General features: G+C 48.4%; 2 protein-coding genes and 1 pseudogene across 3 annotated transcripts in view; 1 reads left to right on the top strand and 2 right to left on the bottom strand.

The window, feature by feature from the left end:
* Nucleotides 1-16,840, bottom strand: part of LOC139273549 (zinc finger protein 850-like) — a 700,279-nt gene that overhangs the window by 306,172 nt on the left and 377,267 nt on the right. The window lies entirely within an intron of this gene.
* The window catches only part of LOC139274090 (zinc finger protein 585A-like), a 152,798-nt pseudogene that overhangs the window by 38,444 nt on the left and 97,514 nt on the right, over nt 1-16,840 (bottom strand).
* Nucleotides 4,823-16,840, top strand: part of LOC139273498 (zinc finger protein ZFP2-like) — a 36,273-nt gene continuing 24,255 nt past the window's right edge. Inside the window, exons 1-2 of one of the 2 annotated variants that reach the window (XM_070890398.1) lie at nt 4,823-4,869; nt 12,671-12,859. The gene's annotated coding sequence lies outside the window, so the exon portion shown is untranslated. Of the gene's footprint in view, nt 4,870-11,187; nt 11,227-12,670; nt 12,860-16,840 lie in introns of those variants that run through there. The other variant, XM_070890397.1, reaches the window with a different exon arrangement.

The following is a 16,840-nucleotide window of genomic DNA, read 5'->3' as shown; positions in this document are numbered from 1 at the left end:
TAACCAGTGTTTTACACAGTGCTGGAAGGTGGGATTAGACTGGGTAGCTCTTTTTCGACCAACATGGACACAAGGGGCCAAATTACCTCCTTCTGTGTTGTAATTTTTTATGATTGTATGATTAAGATTATGAAAGGGTTTAATAGGGTGGGTATAGAGAAAATGCTTCTACTTGTGGGGGAGACCAGAGCTCGAGGCCATGAATATAATACCTGTATTTCTATAGTCCCTTTAACGTAGTGAAACGTTGCAAGGCGCTTCACAGGAGCATTGTGAGATAATACAGAGCCGCATAAGTAGAAATTAGTGCAAGTGACCAAAAGCTTGATCAAAGAGGTAGGTTTTAAGGAGCATCTTGAGGAGGAAAGAGGGGTAGAGAGAGGCGAAGAGGTTTAGGCAAGGAGTTCCAAAGCTTGGGGCCGAGGCAACAGAAGGCACGGCCACCAATAGTTGAGCGATTATAATCAGTGATGCTCAAGAGGGCAGATTTAGAGGAGCACAGATATCTCAGGGGGTTGTGAGGTTGATTACAGAGATAGGGAGGGCCGAGGCCATGGAAGGATTTGAAAATAAGGATGAGAATTTTGAAATCGAGGCGTTGTTTAATCGAAAACCAATGTAGGTCAGCGAGCACAGGGGTAATGAGTGAGCGGGACTTAGTGAGAGTTAAGAAAGGGGCAGCTGAATTTTGAATCATAGAAATTTACAGCACGGAAGGCCATTTTGACCCATTGCGTCCACGCCAGTTGACAAATAGCTATTCTGCCAAATCTCACTTTCCATCTCTTGGTCCGTAGCCCTGTAGATTACAGCACATCCAAGTACTTGTCAAATGTGGTGTAAGTTTCTGCCTCTACCACCCTTTCAGGCAGTGAGTTCCAGACCCCCACCACCCTCTGGGTAAAGAAATTCCCCTCATATCTCCTCTAAACCTCCCCCTAATTACTTTAAATCTATTCCCCTGGTTGCTGACCCATTTGCCAAGGGAAACAGGTCCTTCATATCCACTCTATCCAGGCCCCTCAGAATTTTATACACCTCAGTCAGGTCTCTCATTAACCCTCTGTTATTTCATCAAAGAACTCAATCAGGTTAGTCAGACATGATTTGCCTATAACAAATCCATATTGGCTGCCCCTTATTAACCCATGCTTCTCCAAGTGAGAATTAATTTTGTCCTCGACAAAGGTCTCCAGTCATTCACCCACCACTGATGTTAGAGTGATTGGCCTGTGGTTACCAGATTTAGCCCTCTCCCCTTTTTTTAAAAACAGGGATGTAATATTTGCAATCCTCCAGTTCTCTGCCATCACTCCCATACATCCACTTCCATCTTTCCTCCTTATGAGAATATGCTTGGTTTGTACCCGGTGTCAAATTTTGTTTAATAATGCACCCATGAAGCATGCTGGGACGTTTAAGACGCTGTATAAATACAAGTTGTTGGTGTTGTCTGAAACGGACAATACATTGCGCAGAAGGAAAATATAGTATTTTTAGGCCTTAATATTAAATATTTTGTTCCACAGAAGCACAGATTGTGTCTGCTTTTATTCATGAATTTTAAAAGTCGATATTAAAATCTGAGCCGGTGGGTTGTGAGCCCAAGAGCCTTGTGTCCAATAAGGACAATAAATGCCCCCAGTCTCCCCTGACCCTAATGGCCGCCGGGGTGGCAGCTCCCGGGGGAGCTCCTCTGCTGAATAACTTTATCCCTTGCCGTCTGTTGCCATCCGACACCCTTTCTCCCCCAATCTCCCCGCTTTAAGCTCTCCCTGGCCCCAATAGGGGGCACATTTCTTACCCCTAAAAGCACAAATCCATGCTGCAAGGGCAGTTACCTGAGCACACTGCCCATCCCCCAAACATGCCTGTTCTTCACCTCCATCAGTGAGTGCAGGATCTCCACCTCCATCAGTGAGTGCGGGATCTCCACCTCCATCAGTGAGTGCAGGATCTCCACCTCATCAGCGAGTGCAGGATCTCCACCTCCATCAGCGAGTGCAGGATCTCCACCTCCATCAGCGAGTGCAGGATCTCCACCTCCATCAGTGAGTGCAGGATCTCCACCTCCATCAGCGAGTGCAGGATCTCCACCTCCATCAGTGAGTGCAGGATCTCCACCTCCATCAGTGAGTGCGGGATCTCCACCTCCATCAGTGAGTGCGGGATCTCCACCTCCATCAGCGAGTGCGGGATCTCCACCTCCATCAGTGAGTGCAGGATCTCCACCTCCATCAGTGAGTGCAGGATCCCCACCTCCATCAGCGAGTGCGGGATCTCCACCTCCATCAGTGAGTGCGGGATCTCCACCTCCATCAGTGAGTGCAGGATCCCCACCTCCATCAGTGAGTGCAGAATCTCCACCTCCATCAGTGAGTGCAGAATCCCCACCTCCATCAGTGAGTGCAGGATCCCCACCTCCATCAGTGAGTGCAGGATCCCCACCTCCATCAGTGAGTGCAGGATCTCCACCTCCATCAGTGAGTGCAGGATCACCACCTCCATCAGTGAGTGCAGGATCTCCACCTCCATCAGTGAGTGCAGGATCTCCACCTCCATCAGTGAGTGCGGGATCTCCACCTCCATCAGTGAGTGCAGGATCTCCACCTCCATCAGTGAGTGCGGGATCCCCACCTCCATCAGTGAGTGCAGGATCTCCACCTCCATCAGTGAGTGCAGGATCTCCACCTCCATCAGTGAGTGCAGGATCTCCACCTCCATCAGTGAGTGCAGGATCTCCACCTCCATCAGTGAGTGCAGAATCCCCACCTCCATCAGTGAGTGCAGGATCTCCACCTCCATCAGTGAGTGCAGGATCTCCACCTCCATCAGTGAGTGCAGGATCCCCACCTCCATCAGTGAGTGCAGAATCTCCACCTCCATCAGTGAGTGCAGGATCTCCACCTCCATCAGTGAGTGCGGGATCTCCACCTCCATCAGTGAGTGCGGGATCTCCACCTCCATCAGTGAGTGCGGGATCCCCACCTCCATCAGTGAGTGCGGGATCTCCACCTCCATCAGTGAGTGCGGGATCTCCACCTCCATCAGTGAGTGCAGGATCTCCACCTCCATCAGTGAGTGCGGGATCTCCACCTCCATCAGTGAGTGCAGGATCCCCACCTCCATCAATGAGTGCAGGATCTCCACCTCCATCAGTGAGTGCGGGATCTCCACCTCCATCAGTGAGTGCGGGATCTCCACCTCCATCAGTGAGTGCCGGATCCCCACCTCCATCAGTGAGTGCAGGATCTCCACCTCCATCAGTGAGTGCAGGATCTCCACCTCCATCAGTGAGTGCAGGATCTCCACCTCCATCAGTGAGTGCAGGATCCCCACCTCCATCAGTGAGTGCAGAATCTCCACCTCCATCAGTGAGTGCAGGATCTCCACCTCCATCAGTGAGTGCGGGATCTCCACCTCCATCAGTGAGTGCGGGATCTCCACCTCCATCAGTGAGTGCGGGATCCCCACCTCCATCAGTGAGTGCGGGATCTCCACCTCCATCAGTGAGTGCGGGATCTCCACCTCCATCAGTGAGTGCAGGATCTCCACCTCCATCAGTGAGTGCGGGATCTCCACCTCCATCAGTGAGTGCAGGATCCCCACCTCCATCAATGAGTGCAGGATCTCCACCTCCATCAGTGAGTGCGGGATCTCCACCTCCATCAGTGAGTGCGGGATCTCCACCTCCATCAGTGAGTGCCGGATCCCCACCTCCATCAGTGAGTGCAGGATCTCCACCTCCATCAGTGAGTGCAGGATCTCCACCTCCATCAGTGAGTGCAGGATCTCCACCTCCATCAGTGAGTGCGGGATCCCCACCTCCATCAGTGAGTGCAGGATCTCCACCTCCATCAGCGAGTGCAGGATCTCCACCTCCATCAGCGAGTGCGGGATCTCCACCTCCATCAGTGAGTGCGGGATCTCCACCTCCATCAGTGAGTGCCGGATCCCCACCTCCATCAGTGAGTGCAGGATCTCCACCTCCATCAGTGAGTGCGGGATCTCCACCTCCATCAGTGAGTGCAGGATCTCCACCTCCATCAGTGAGTGCAGGATCTCCACCTCCATCAGTGAGTGCGGGATCTCCACCTCCATCAGTGAGTGCAGGATCTGCACCTCCATCAGTGAGTGCAGGATCTCCACCTCCATCAGTGAGTGCAGGATCTCCACCTCCATCAGTGAGTGCAGGATCTCCACCTCCATCAGTGAGTGCAGGATCTCCACCTCCATCAGTGAGTGCAGGATCTCCACCTCCATCAGTGAGTGCGGGATCTCCACCTCCATCAGTGAGTGCAGGATCTCCACCTCCATCAGTGAGTGCGGGATCTCCACTCAAACCCATCTTTAACCCGCCGCACTTTCCTGCTGCCCAGCCCGCGCTCCCCCGCCAGTTGTGGCCGACCCAGCGACTCCTTGCGGACACCATCGGCGTCCGGGGAGCTCCCGCCCAACTCCCAGTGGACAACTGCACTGCTCCAGGCGTTCCCCAGGATCTCAGCGGCTGGCGGTGAGCCTTTGACCAACTGCCAAAGCCGCTTTGGGCCGAGCTCCCGCGCGAGCCCTTCCTCCGGCCGCGTCCTGACCAACGGACAGCCCAACCTCGCGCCCTGCGGCTCAGCCAATCAGTGGCGCAAGTCCCGCCTCTCGGGCTCCCCGATTGGCTGGACGTCCCGCCGCCGGCTCGTCCTCCAGCCCCGACCTGCTCGCTCCCCATTGGACGGAAACTCCTCCAGCCCCGCCCTACTCGCTCCCCATTAATCGAAAGCTCCCGTCAATCAGGCTGTGGACCCGGGTCACGTGTCCCTTGAGCCCGCTCTGCCAAATTGACCAAGCACAGCGTGGGGCCCGGATCGACGGACTCAGGTTTGTATTTCCCTTTATTCTCTCCCGATCCCCACTCCCTCCCCCCGCGCGATTCTCTACCCAATCCGAGCGGAGAAAACTCACTGCGCGTCACCGATCGCGGCTCTGTAACGGACACAAACGCCTTTCCCCGGAAGGCTCAGCGCCGAGTCCGCACCACAGCATCCAAGCGAACTGGCGCAACACCGGGTGTAGCGGGGCGGGTGGTGTCCTCTGGGCAAGCCCGGTTATTACCGAGGGTGACCGAGAGGGGGCGTTGTGGCGCACGCGGTGCCGTGTATGCATGCGCAGACTCTCGTTGTCAATCACCATCAGGCAGCGCGGCTGCTGGTGAGACCTGTGACATCATAGAGTCAGAGCCAGTGACATCACAGAAGGAGGCCATTCGGCCCATTGTGTCCCTGCGGCCAACACAGAGCGATCCGGCAAGGCTGTGTCATCGCACCAACGCGCTTCTCAATCTTCCTCTCTGCAATGCTTCATCTCGCCTTTAACAAGCTCCCTGCTGGAGTGGAGCTAATCTACAGGACAAGCGGGAAATTGTTTAACCTCCGGTGTCTCCAGTCCAGATCCAAGGTTGTTCCAATCTCTGTCATTGAATTACAGTATGCAGACGTCGCTTGAGTTTGCGCACACTCGGAGTCCGAACTCCAAACCATCATTGACACCTTCACTGAAGCGTAAATAAGAACATAAGAACTTGGAGCAGGAGTCAGCCATTTGACCCCTCGAGCCTGCTCCACCATTTAATAAGATCATGGCTGATCTGATCCTGGGCTCAGCTCCACTTCCCTGCCTGCTACCTATAACCCTTCACTCCCTTACCGCTCAAAAATCTGTCTATCTCCACCTTAAATGTAAGTACATAAGAAATAGGAGCAGGAGTAGGCCATATGGCCCCTCGAGCCTGCTCCACCGTTTAATACGATCATGGCTGATCCGATCATGGACTCAGCTCCACTTCCCTGCCCGCTCCCCATAACCCCTTATCGTATAAGAAACTGTTTATTTCTGTCTTAAATATATTCAATATCCCAGCTTCCACAACTCTCAGAGCGCGGATTCCACAGATCCACAACCCTCAGAGAAGAAATTTCTCCTCATCTCAGTTATAAATGGGCGGCCCCTTATTCTAAGATTATGCCCTCTAGTTCTAGTCTCCCCTATCAGTGGAAACATCCCCTCTGCATTCACCTTGTCAAGACCCCTCAAAATCTTATACGTTTCGATACGATCACCTCTCTTCTTTAGAATTCTAATGAGTAGAGGCCCAACCTCATCAGTCAAACCCCTCATCTCCGGAATCAACCTTGTGAATCTTCTCTGAACTGCCTCCAAAACAAGTATATCTTTTCATAAATATGGAAACCAAAACTGCCGCAGTATTCCAGGTGTAGCCTCATCAATACCCTGTACAACTGTAGCAAGGCTTCCCTGCTTTTATACTCCATCCCCTTTGCAACAAAGGCCAAGATTCCATTGGCCTACCTGATCACTTGCTGTACCTGCATACTAACCTTTTGTGTTTCATGCACAAGTACCCCAGCTCCCGCTGTACTGCAACACTTGGCAATCTTTCTCCATTTAAATAATAACTTGCTCTTTGATTTTATTCTGCCAAAGTGCATGACCTCACAATTTCCAACATTATACTCCATCTGCCAAATTTTTGCCCACTCACTTAGCCTATCTATGTCCTTTTGCAGATTTTTTGTGTCCTCACACATCGCTTTCCCTCCCATCTTTATATCGTCAGCAAACTTGGCTTCGTTACACTCGGTCCCTTCCTCCAAGTCGTTAATATACATTGTAAATAGTTGGGGTCCCAGCACTGATCCCTGTGGAATCCCACTGGTTACTGATTGCCAACCCGAGAATGAACCATTTATCCCTACTCTCTGCTTTATGTTCGTTAGCCAATCCTCTATCCATGCTAATATATTACCCCTAACCCCGTGAACTTTTATCTTGTGCAGTAACCTTTTATGTGGCACCTTGTCAAATGCCTTCTGGAAGTCCAAATACACCACATCCACTGATTCCCCTTTATCCACCCTGTTCATTACATCCTCAAAGAATTCTAGCAAATTTGTCAAACATGATTTCCCCTTCATATATCCATGCTGACTCTGCCTGACCGAATTTTGCTTTTCCAAAACACCTGCTACTGCTTCTTTAATAATGGACTCCAACATCTTCCAAAGCATAGATGTTAGGCTAACTGGTCTATCGTTTCCTGCTTTTTGTCTGCTTCCTTTTTTAAACAGGGGCGCTACATTTGCAGTTTTCCAATCTGCTAGGACCTCCCCAGAATCCAAGGATGCATCCACTATCCCTGCCGCTACTTCTTTTCAGATCCTAGGGTGCAAGCCATCAGATCCAGGGGATTTATCCGCCTTTAGTCCCATTATCTTACTGAGTACCACCTCCTTAGTGATTGTGATTGTGTTAAGTTCCCCCCCCGCCCCATAGTCCCTTGACTATCCACTGTTGGAATATTGTTAGTGTCCTCTACCATAAAGACTGATACAAAATATTTGTTCAGAGTTTCTGCCATCTCCATGTTCCCCATTACTAATTCCCTGGTCTCATCCTCTAAGGGACAAACATTTACTCTAGCCATTCTTTTCCTTTTTATATACCAATAGAAACTCTTGCTATCAGTTTTTATATTTTGTGCTAGTTTACTTTCATAGTCTAACTTCCCTTAATCATTTTTTTAGTCATTCTTTGTTGGCTTTTAAACGCTTCCCAATCTTCTGTCCTCCCACTAGTTTTGGCCACTTTGTATGCCCTTGTTTTTAATTAGATACCGTCCTTTATTTCTTTACTTAACCACGGATGGCTATCTTTTCTCTTATACCCATTTCTCCTCACTGGAATATATTTTTCTTGAGAGTTGTGAAATATCTCCTTAAATGTACGCCACTGTTTGTCAACCGTCCTACGCGTTAATCTATTTTCCCAGTCCACTTTAGCCAACTCTGCCCTCATACCTTCATATTCTCCTGTATTTAAGCTTAGTACGCTGGTTAGAGATCCAACTTTCTCACCCTCCATCTGAATTTGAAATTCAATCATGCTATGATCACTCATTCCAAGGGGATTGTTTATTAATTCTGTCTCATTATCACAGGACCAGATTTAAGATAGCCATCCCCCTGGTTGGTTCTGTCACATACTGCTCAAGGAACCTGTCCCTTATGCACTCTATGAACTCTATGAACTCTTCCTCAAGGCTACCCTGCCCAATTTGAATTGCCGAATCAATATGGAGGTTAAAATCTTCCATGATTATTGCTGTTCCCTTTTTACAAGCCCTCTCTATTTTCTGGTTTATACTCCGACCAACAGAGTTGCTACTGTTAGGGGGCTTATAGATTACGCCCACCAGTGATTTTTCCCTTTATTATTTCTTATCTCCACCCAAACTGTTTCAACATCCTGATCATTTGAGCCAATATCGTTTCTCACTATTGTAGTGATTCTTCCTTTATCAATGGAGCTACCCCACCTCCTCTTCCTTTCTGTCTGTCCTTCCTGATTGTCAAGTACCCCTGAATATTTAATTCCCAGTCCTGGTCACCTTGCAACCATGTCTCTGGACTGGCTTTCGGATCATACCCATTTATTTCAATTTGTGCCGTCAACTCATCTATTTTGTTACAAATGCTGCGTGAATTTAGACAAAGTGCCTTTAAATTTGTTTTTTTACCCTTTTTTCCTGCTTGTTTCCTCTCTCCTTCAAACTCACTTTCCACATTTTTGCTTTCTAATTCCAGCTTTACTCCCCTCCCTACTGAATCTATTTTCAGGTTCCCATCCCCCTGCCAAGCTAGTTTAAAACCTCCCCAATAACACTAGCAAACCTCCCCACGAGGATATTGGTCCCGGCTCTGTTAAGGTGCAATCCATCCGGCTTGTACAGATCCTATCACCCCCAGAAACGGTCCCAATGCCTCAGGAATCTAAAGCCCTCCCGCCTGCACCATCTCTCCAGCCACCTATTTATCTGCTCTATCTTCCTATTTCTGTTCTCACTAGCTCCTGGCACTGGGATTAATCTGCAGATTACTACCTTTGAGGTCCTGCTTTTTAATCTCTCTCCTAGCTCCCTAAACTCTGCCTGCAGGACCTCATTCCTCTTCCTACCTATGTCATTGGTACTGGTATGACCACAACCTCTGGCTCTTCGCCCTCTCCCCCCAGAATAACCTGCAGCCGTTCAAAGACATCCTTGACCCTGGCACCAGGGAGGCAACATCCCATCCTGGAGTCACATCTGCAGCCGTGGAAACGCCTGTCTGCTCCCTTGACTACCGAATCCCCTACCACTATAGCTCTTCCATTCTTCTTCCTCCGCCCACCCCCCCCGTGCAGTTGAACCACCTGTGGTGCAGTGGATTTAGCTCTGGCTGCACTCCCCAGAGCCACCATTGCCCTCACCGGTGCTCAGAACAGAATACCGGTTGGAGAGCGAGATGGACTCCTCAGGGGATTCCTGCCCTGCCTGCCTAGTCTTCCTCTTCTGTCCAGGGGTCACCCACTCCCTGTCTGCCTGCACACTCTTAAGCTGCGGGGTGACCACCTCCTGAAATGTGCTATCAGTCACGCGGATGCACCAAGGTGATTCCAGCTGCCGCTCAAGCTCCAAAACACGGAGCTTGAGTTGGTGCAGCTGGAGAAACCACCTGCACACGTGATCGTCCCGGCTGTGTGAAGCATCCAGGATTTCCCACATGCCACAGGATGTGCAATCCACGGGACTGAGCTGCCCTGCCATCCCTCTAGTTACACTCGCAACTATCAAGTAGAACTAAACTCTAAACCACACACCCAGCCACTACTCAGCAAACAGCCAATTTAATTAACTGATTCTCCTTAGATAATAAAGATCACTTATATTTAATCGCAGTTCCTAACCTACAACAATGCGAAAGGTTCCTTAAAGAAAAGAAAAAATACTCACCAATCCACCAGCCAATCATTTACTTGCTTGACTGTGATGTCACACTTCGATTTTGATTCTTTTACTTTCTGTCCCTGCTGCAGCTCCCCCGCCCGCTCAGGTCTCGCGATGCTGGCCTCCTCCCGATCGGCCGCTGCTCCAAGCTGCTGCTGCCCTTTGTATTCCCCTGCCCGCTCAGGTCTCGCGATGCTGGCCTCCTCCCGATCGGCCGCTGCTCCAAGCTGCCGCTGCCCTTTGTACTCCCCCGCCCGCTCAGGTCTCGCGATGCTGGCCTCCTCCCGACATGCTCAATGACCCAGCCTCCACAGCTCTCTGGGGCAGAGAATTCCACAGATTTACGACTCACTGAGAGAAGAAATTTCCTCTCATCTCAGTTCTAAATGGGCGACCCCTTATTCTGAAACTAAAGCCCCTCGTCCTGGATTCCCCCACGAGTGGAAACATCCTCTCTGCATCTGAGAGTCTGGGCCTTACATTAAACATCCATAAGACAAAGGTCCTCTACCAACCTGCCCCCGCCACACACTACTGCTCCCCCGAGATTATCATGATCCACGACAAGACTTTGGAGAATTTGGAACACTTTCGATACCTCGGGAGTCTACTGTCAGCAAGGCCAGACATCGATGGTGAAGTCCTACACCACCTTCATTGTGCCAGTGCAGCCTTCGGTCGCCTGACGTAAAGAGTGTTCGAACAACAGGATCTCAAACTTGGCACCAAGCTCATGGTCTACAGAGCAGTAGTGATACCCGCCCTCCTATATGCTTCAGAGACGTGGACTAGGTACAGTAGACACCTCAAGGCACTGGAGAAGTACCACCAACGCTGCCTCTGCAAAATACTGCAAATCCATTGGCAGGATAGGCGCACCATCGTCAGTGTTCTCTCTCAGGCCAATGTCCCCAGCATCGAGGCATTGACCATTGCTTGATCAGCGCCGATGGATAGGCCACAATGTCCACATAACCGATACGAGACTCCCAAATCAAGCACCCTATGGCAAGTGAGTCCCAGGAAGGCAAAGAAAATGATTCAAGGACACCCTCAAAGCCTCCTTGAAAAAATGTAACATCCCCACCGACTCTTGGGAATCTCGGGCCCAAGGACACGCAAAGTGGAGGAGAAGCATTCGAGAAGGCCTAACCCTAACCCTTCGTCTTATGCACACGGAAGCCAAGTACAAACAGTGGAAGGAGCGTGCGACAAACCAAGCACCCCACCCACCCGTCCCTTCAACCAACACCTACCCCACCTGTGATAGAGACTGGAGATCCCACATAGGACTCAATAGTCACCTTAGAACTCATATTGGTGTGGGGCAAGTCATCCTCGACTCCGGGAGGCTGCCTAAGAAGAAGAATTTCCAGCTCTTGGTCACTAGCCTTGTAGGTTACGGCACTTCAAAAGAAACAAAAACTTACATTTATATAGTGCCTTTCACCAGATGTCTCAAAGCTCTTTACAGAGAATTAAGTACTTTTGGAATGTAGTCACTGTTGTAATGTGGAAACGCGGCAGCCAGTTTGTGCACAGCAAGCTCCCACAAACAGCAATGTGATAATGACCAGATAATCTGTTTTTGTTATGTTGATTGAGGGATAAATATTTGCCAGGACATTGGTGTTAACTCTCATGTTCTTCAAGTAGTGCAATGGGATCTTTTACGTCCACCTGAAAGAGCAGATGGGACCTCAGTTTAACGTCTCATCCGAAAGACAGCATCTCCGACAGCGCTGCACTCCCTCAGCACTGCACTGGAGTGTCAGTCTAGATTCATGTGCTCAAGTCCCTGGAGTGGGACTTGAACCCACAACCTTCTGACTCAGATGCGAGTGTGGTACCCAATAAGCCAAAGCTGACCGCTCTTTTAAGGGAAATAGGTCCTCCTGGTCACTCTATCTAGGCCCCTCATAATTTTATACACCTTTAAACCTTCCACCAACTACTTTAAAGCTATGCCCCCCAGTTATTGACCCCTGTGCTAAGGGAAATGGGTTCTTCCTATCCACTCTATCTCGGCCCCTCAAGTGCATATCTAGGTACATTTAAATGCTATGAGGGTTTCTGCCACTACCACCCTTTCAGGCAATGAGTTCCAGACTCACTCCTCAAATCTCTAAACCTTCGACCAATTACTTTAAATCTATTGATCCCTCTACTAAGGGAAATAGGTCCTTCCTATTCAATCTATCTAGGCCCTTCAAAATTATATACACCTCAATTAGGTCTCCCCTTAGCAACCCCAGCCTATCTAATCTGTCCTCATAGCTAAAATTCTCCAGTCCAGGCAATATCCTCATAAATCTCCTCTGTACCCTCTATAGTGCAATCACATCTTTCCTATAATGTGGTGACCAGAACTGCATGCAATACTCCAGTGTTTTATACAGTTCAAGCATAAGCTCCTTGCTCTTGTATTCCATGCCTCAACTAATAAAGGCAAGTATTCCGTATGCCTTCTTAACCACCTTATCTACCTGGCCTGCTACCTTCAGGGATATCATCTTCAACATCTCCAGCTGATGCCTAACCAGTGTTTTATAAAGGTTTAATATAACTAAACATCAAATGCTGGTATTTCTGTGCTGGGGTTTAGACGGGCGAGGTTTATCCAGTCAGTTGGATGTGAGCTGAAACATGTGTATTTGGAGTGGAGAGCCAGGGACACGCTGTGTAACCGGGCACAGACACTCTGCACAGCCCACACATCACAAGTTTCCCATAAGGCGCAAAAGGAATATATTAACTGCAACAATTCATTTGATTTGACTTTAAATAGTTTTGTTTATAAACTTAATCATGCTTCTCTAATTTTATTTCTTAACTCAGATTCATGGCCTCACTTTAATTCTTCCTCTGAGCCCCTCAACTTCATCTGGCAGCGTAATGTTGGCGAGTGGTGATTGATTGCCCTGGGAACGAACAGGAAGAGAGCTCAGAGGCCGGAGGGCCCAGGGAGCAGTGTGTTCTGCAACCAATCGCGGTGCTCGAGGGGTGGATCCTGAACCGGCCTGTCAGGTGAGTCATTGTGAACCCCTGTTAAACAATTTATCTTTTAAAAGTTAAATTGAGATTTCTTTTTGTCACCCAAACAGTTTAACATTTGTCAGTATTTTGTTTTCCTGGAGTTCCTATTGTGAGTTATAGAAACATAGAAACAAGGTGCAGGAGTAGGCCATTCAGCCCTTCTAGCCTGCAACGCCATTCAATGAGTTCATGGCTGAACATGCAACTTCAGTACCCCCTTCCTGCTTTCTCGCCATACCCCTTGATCCCCCGAGTAGTAAGGACTTCATCTAACTCCCTTTTGAATATATTTAGTGAATTGGCCTCAACTACTTTCTGTGGTAGAGAATTCCACAGGTTCACCACTCTCTGGGTGAAGAAGTTTCTCCTCATCTCGGTCCTAAATGGCTTACCTCTTATCCTTAGACTGTGACCCCTGGTTCTGGACTTCCCGAACATTGGGAACATTCTTCCTGCATCTAACCTGCCTAAACCCGTCAGAATTTTAAACGTTTCTATGAGGTCCCCTCTCATTCTTCTGAACTCCAGTGAATACAAGCCCAGTTGATCCAGTCTTTCTTGATAGGTCAGTCCCACCATCCCGGAATCAGTCTGGTGAATCTTCGCTGCACTCCCTCAACAGCAAGAATGCCCTTCCTCAAGTTAGGAGACCAAAACTGTACACAATACTCCAGGTGTGGCCTCACCAAGGCCCTGTACAACTGTAGCAACACTTCCCTGCCCCTGCACTCAAATCCCCTCGCTATGAAGGCCAACATGCCATTTGCTTTCTTAACCGCCTGCTGTACCTGCATGCCAACCTTCAATGACTGATGTACCATGACACCCAGGTCTCGTTGCACCTCCCCTTTTCCTAATCTGTCACCATTCAGATAATAGTCTGTCTCTCTGTTTTTACCACCAAAGTGGATAACCTCACATTTATCCACATTATACTTCATCTGCCATGCATTTGCCCACTCACTTAACCTATCCAAGTCACTCTGCAGCCTCATAGCATCCTCCTCGCAGCTCACACTGCCACCCAACTTAGTGTCATCCGCAAATTTGGAGATACTACATTTAATCTCCTCGTCTAAATCATTAATGTACAATGTAAACAGCTGGGGCCCCAGCACAGAACCTTGCGGTACCCCACTAGTCACTGCCTGCCATTCTGAAAAGTACCCATTTACTCCTACTCTTTGCTTCCTGTCTGACAACCAGTTCTCAATCCACGTCAGCACACTACCCCCAATCCCATGTGCTTTAACTTTGCACATTATTCTCCTGTGTGGGACCTTGTCGAAAGCCTTCTGAAAGTCCAAATATACCACATCAACTGGTTCTCCCTTGTCCATTTTACTGGAAACATCCTCAAAAAATTCCAGAAGGTTTGTCAAGCATGATTTCTCTTTCACAAATCCATGCTGACTTGGACCCATCATGTCACCATTTTCCAATTGCACTGCTATGACAGCCTTAATAATTGATTCCATCATTTTACCCACTACTGAGGTCAGGCTGACTGGTCTATAATTCCCTGTTTTCTCTCTCCCTCCTTTTTTAAAAAGTGGGGTTACATTGGCTACCCTCCACTCCATAGGAACTGATGCAGAGTCAATGGAATGTTGGAAAATGACTGTCAATGCATCCGCTATTTCCAAGGCCACCTCCTTAAGTACTCTGGGATGCAGTCCATCAGGCCCTAGGGATTTATCGGCCTTCAATCCCATCAATTTCCCCAATACAATTTAGCGACTAATAAAGATTTCCCTCAGTTCCTCCTCCTTACTAGACCCTCTGACCCCTTTTATATCCGGAAGGTTGTTGGTGTCCTCCTTAGTGAATACCGAACCAAAGTACTTGTTCAATTGGTCTGCCATTTCTTTGTTCCCCGTTATGACTTCCCCTGATTCTGACTGCAGGGGACCTACGTTTCTCTTTACTAACCTTTTTCTCTTTACATACCTATAGAAACTTTTGCAATCCGCCTTAATGTTCCCTGCAAGCTTCTTCTCGTACTCCATTTTCCCTGCCCTAATCAAACCCTTTGTCCTCCTCTGCTGAGTTCTAAATTTCTCCCAGTTCCCTGGTTCACTGCTATTCATGGCCAATTTGTATGCCATTTCCTTGGCTTTAATACTATCCCTAATTTCCCTTGATAGCCACGGTTGAGCCACCTTCCCTTTTTTATTTTTACGCCAGACAGGAATGTACAATTGTTGTAGTTCATCCATGCGGTCTCTAAATGTCTGCCATTGCCCATCCACAGTCAACCCCTTGAGTATCATTCGCCAATCTATCCTAGCCAATTCACGCCTCATACCTTCAAAGTTACCCTTCTTTAAGTTCTGGACCATGGTCTCTGAATTAACTGTTTCATTCTCCATCCTAATGCAGAATTCCACCATATTATGGTCACTCTTCCCCAAGGGGCCTCGCACAATGAGATTGCTAATTAATCCTCTCTCATTACACAACACCCAGTCTAAGATGGCCTCCCCCCTAGTTGGTTCCTCGACATATTGGTCTAGAAAACCATCCCTTATGCACTCCAGGAAATCCTCCTCCACCGTATTGCTTCCAGTTTGGCTTGCCCAATCTATGTGCATATTAAAGTCACCCATGATAACTGCTGCACCTTTATTGCATGCACCCCTAATTTCCTGTTTGATACCCTCCCCAACATCACTACCACTGTTTGGAGGTCTGTACACAACTCCCACTAACGTTTTTTGCCCTTTAGTGTTCTGCAGCTCTACCCATATAGATTCCACATCATCCAAGCTAATGTCTTTCCTAACTATTGCATTAATCTCCTCTTTAACCAGCAATGCTACCCCACCTCCTTTTCCTTTTATTCTATCCTTCCTGAATGTTGAATACCCCTGGATGTTGAGTTCCCAGCCCTGATCATCCTGGAGCCACGTCTCCGTAATCCCAATCACATCATATTTGTTAACATCTATTTGCACAGTTAATTCATCCACCTTATTGCGGATACTCCTTGCATTAAGACACAAAGTTTCAGACACTTCATTGCCATGTGGACCAGGTGTTTGAAGATCATTCAATTCCCTCTTTCCATGTCGCTGTTAGTTAAAGGGACAGAGATTGATTTCCCCTCATTATACATCTGTAGTAGTTAAAGGAACATCTTTCCTGTTAGTGAGTCACATTCTGCACTGGGGGAGACATTTAAAGGCTTCAGCCTTTAAAATTCTCATCATCTTGTTCAAATCCCTCCAAGGCCTCGCCCCTCCCTATCTCTGTAACCTCCTCCAGCCCACCAACCCTCTTAATAAGGAGAAACAATTTTCAGTGTCAGAAGGGTCAGTAACCAGAGGGACAGATTTAAGGTGATTGGCAAATGAACCAGATGCTACATGAGGGGACAAATTAAGCAGCGAGATGTTATGACCTGGAACGCACTGCCTGAAAGGGTGGTGGAAGCAGATTCACCAGTAACTTGCAAAAGAGATAAGTACTTGAGTTGGAAAAAATTGTAAGGTTATGTGGTAAGAGCAGGGGAGTGGGACTAATTCTACAGCTTAGGAGGAAAGAATCTCCTAGAGAAACTAGAACTGACTGTTTGGAATTTCTATCCTGTACTTACAGTGATGACTTTTGTAAATGATGAAGCCAGATTGCACAGACTAGCCTCGAGGGGCCAGATGGCTGACTCCTGCTCCTATTCCTTATGTTCCCTTGAATATAGAAGATTAAGGGGTGACCTAATTGAGGTGTTTAAGATGATTAAAGGAGTTAATGGAGTAGATAGAGAGAAGTGATTTCCTCTGGTGACGGGGACAGAACATTAAGGAAAATGAAAGCTCGGCCATTCAGGGGTGATGTCAGGAAGCACTTCCTCACACAAATGCTGAGAGACTGTTTCCCCGGCTGGAGAGTCGAGAACTCAGGGACATAGTCTCAGAATAAGGGTCGGCCATTTAGGACTGAGATGAGGAGAGATTTCTTCACTCAGAGGGT

This window comes from Pristiophorus japonicus, chromosome 9 (genome assembly GCF_044704955.1).
Source record: "Pristiophorus japonicus isolate sPriJap1 chromosome 9, sPriJap1.hap1, whole genome shotgun sequence".
NCBI lineage: Eukaryota > Metazoa > Chordata > Chondrichthyes > Pristiophoridae > Pristiophorus > Pristiophorus japonicus.
Note: the sequence above shows the minus strand (reverse complement) of the source record. Positions and strands in the feature narration are given on the sequence as shown.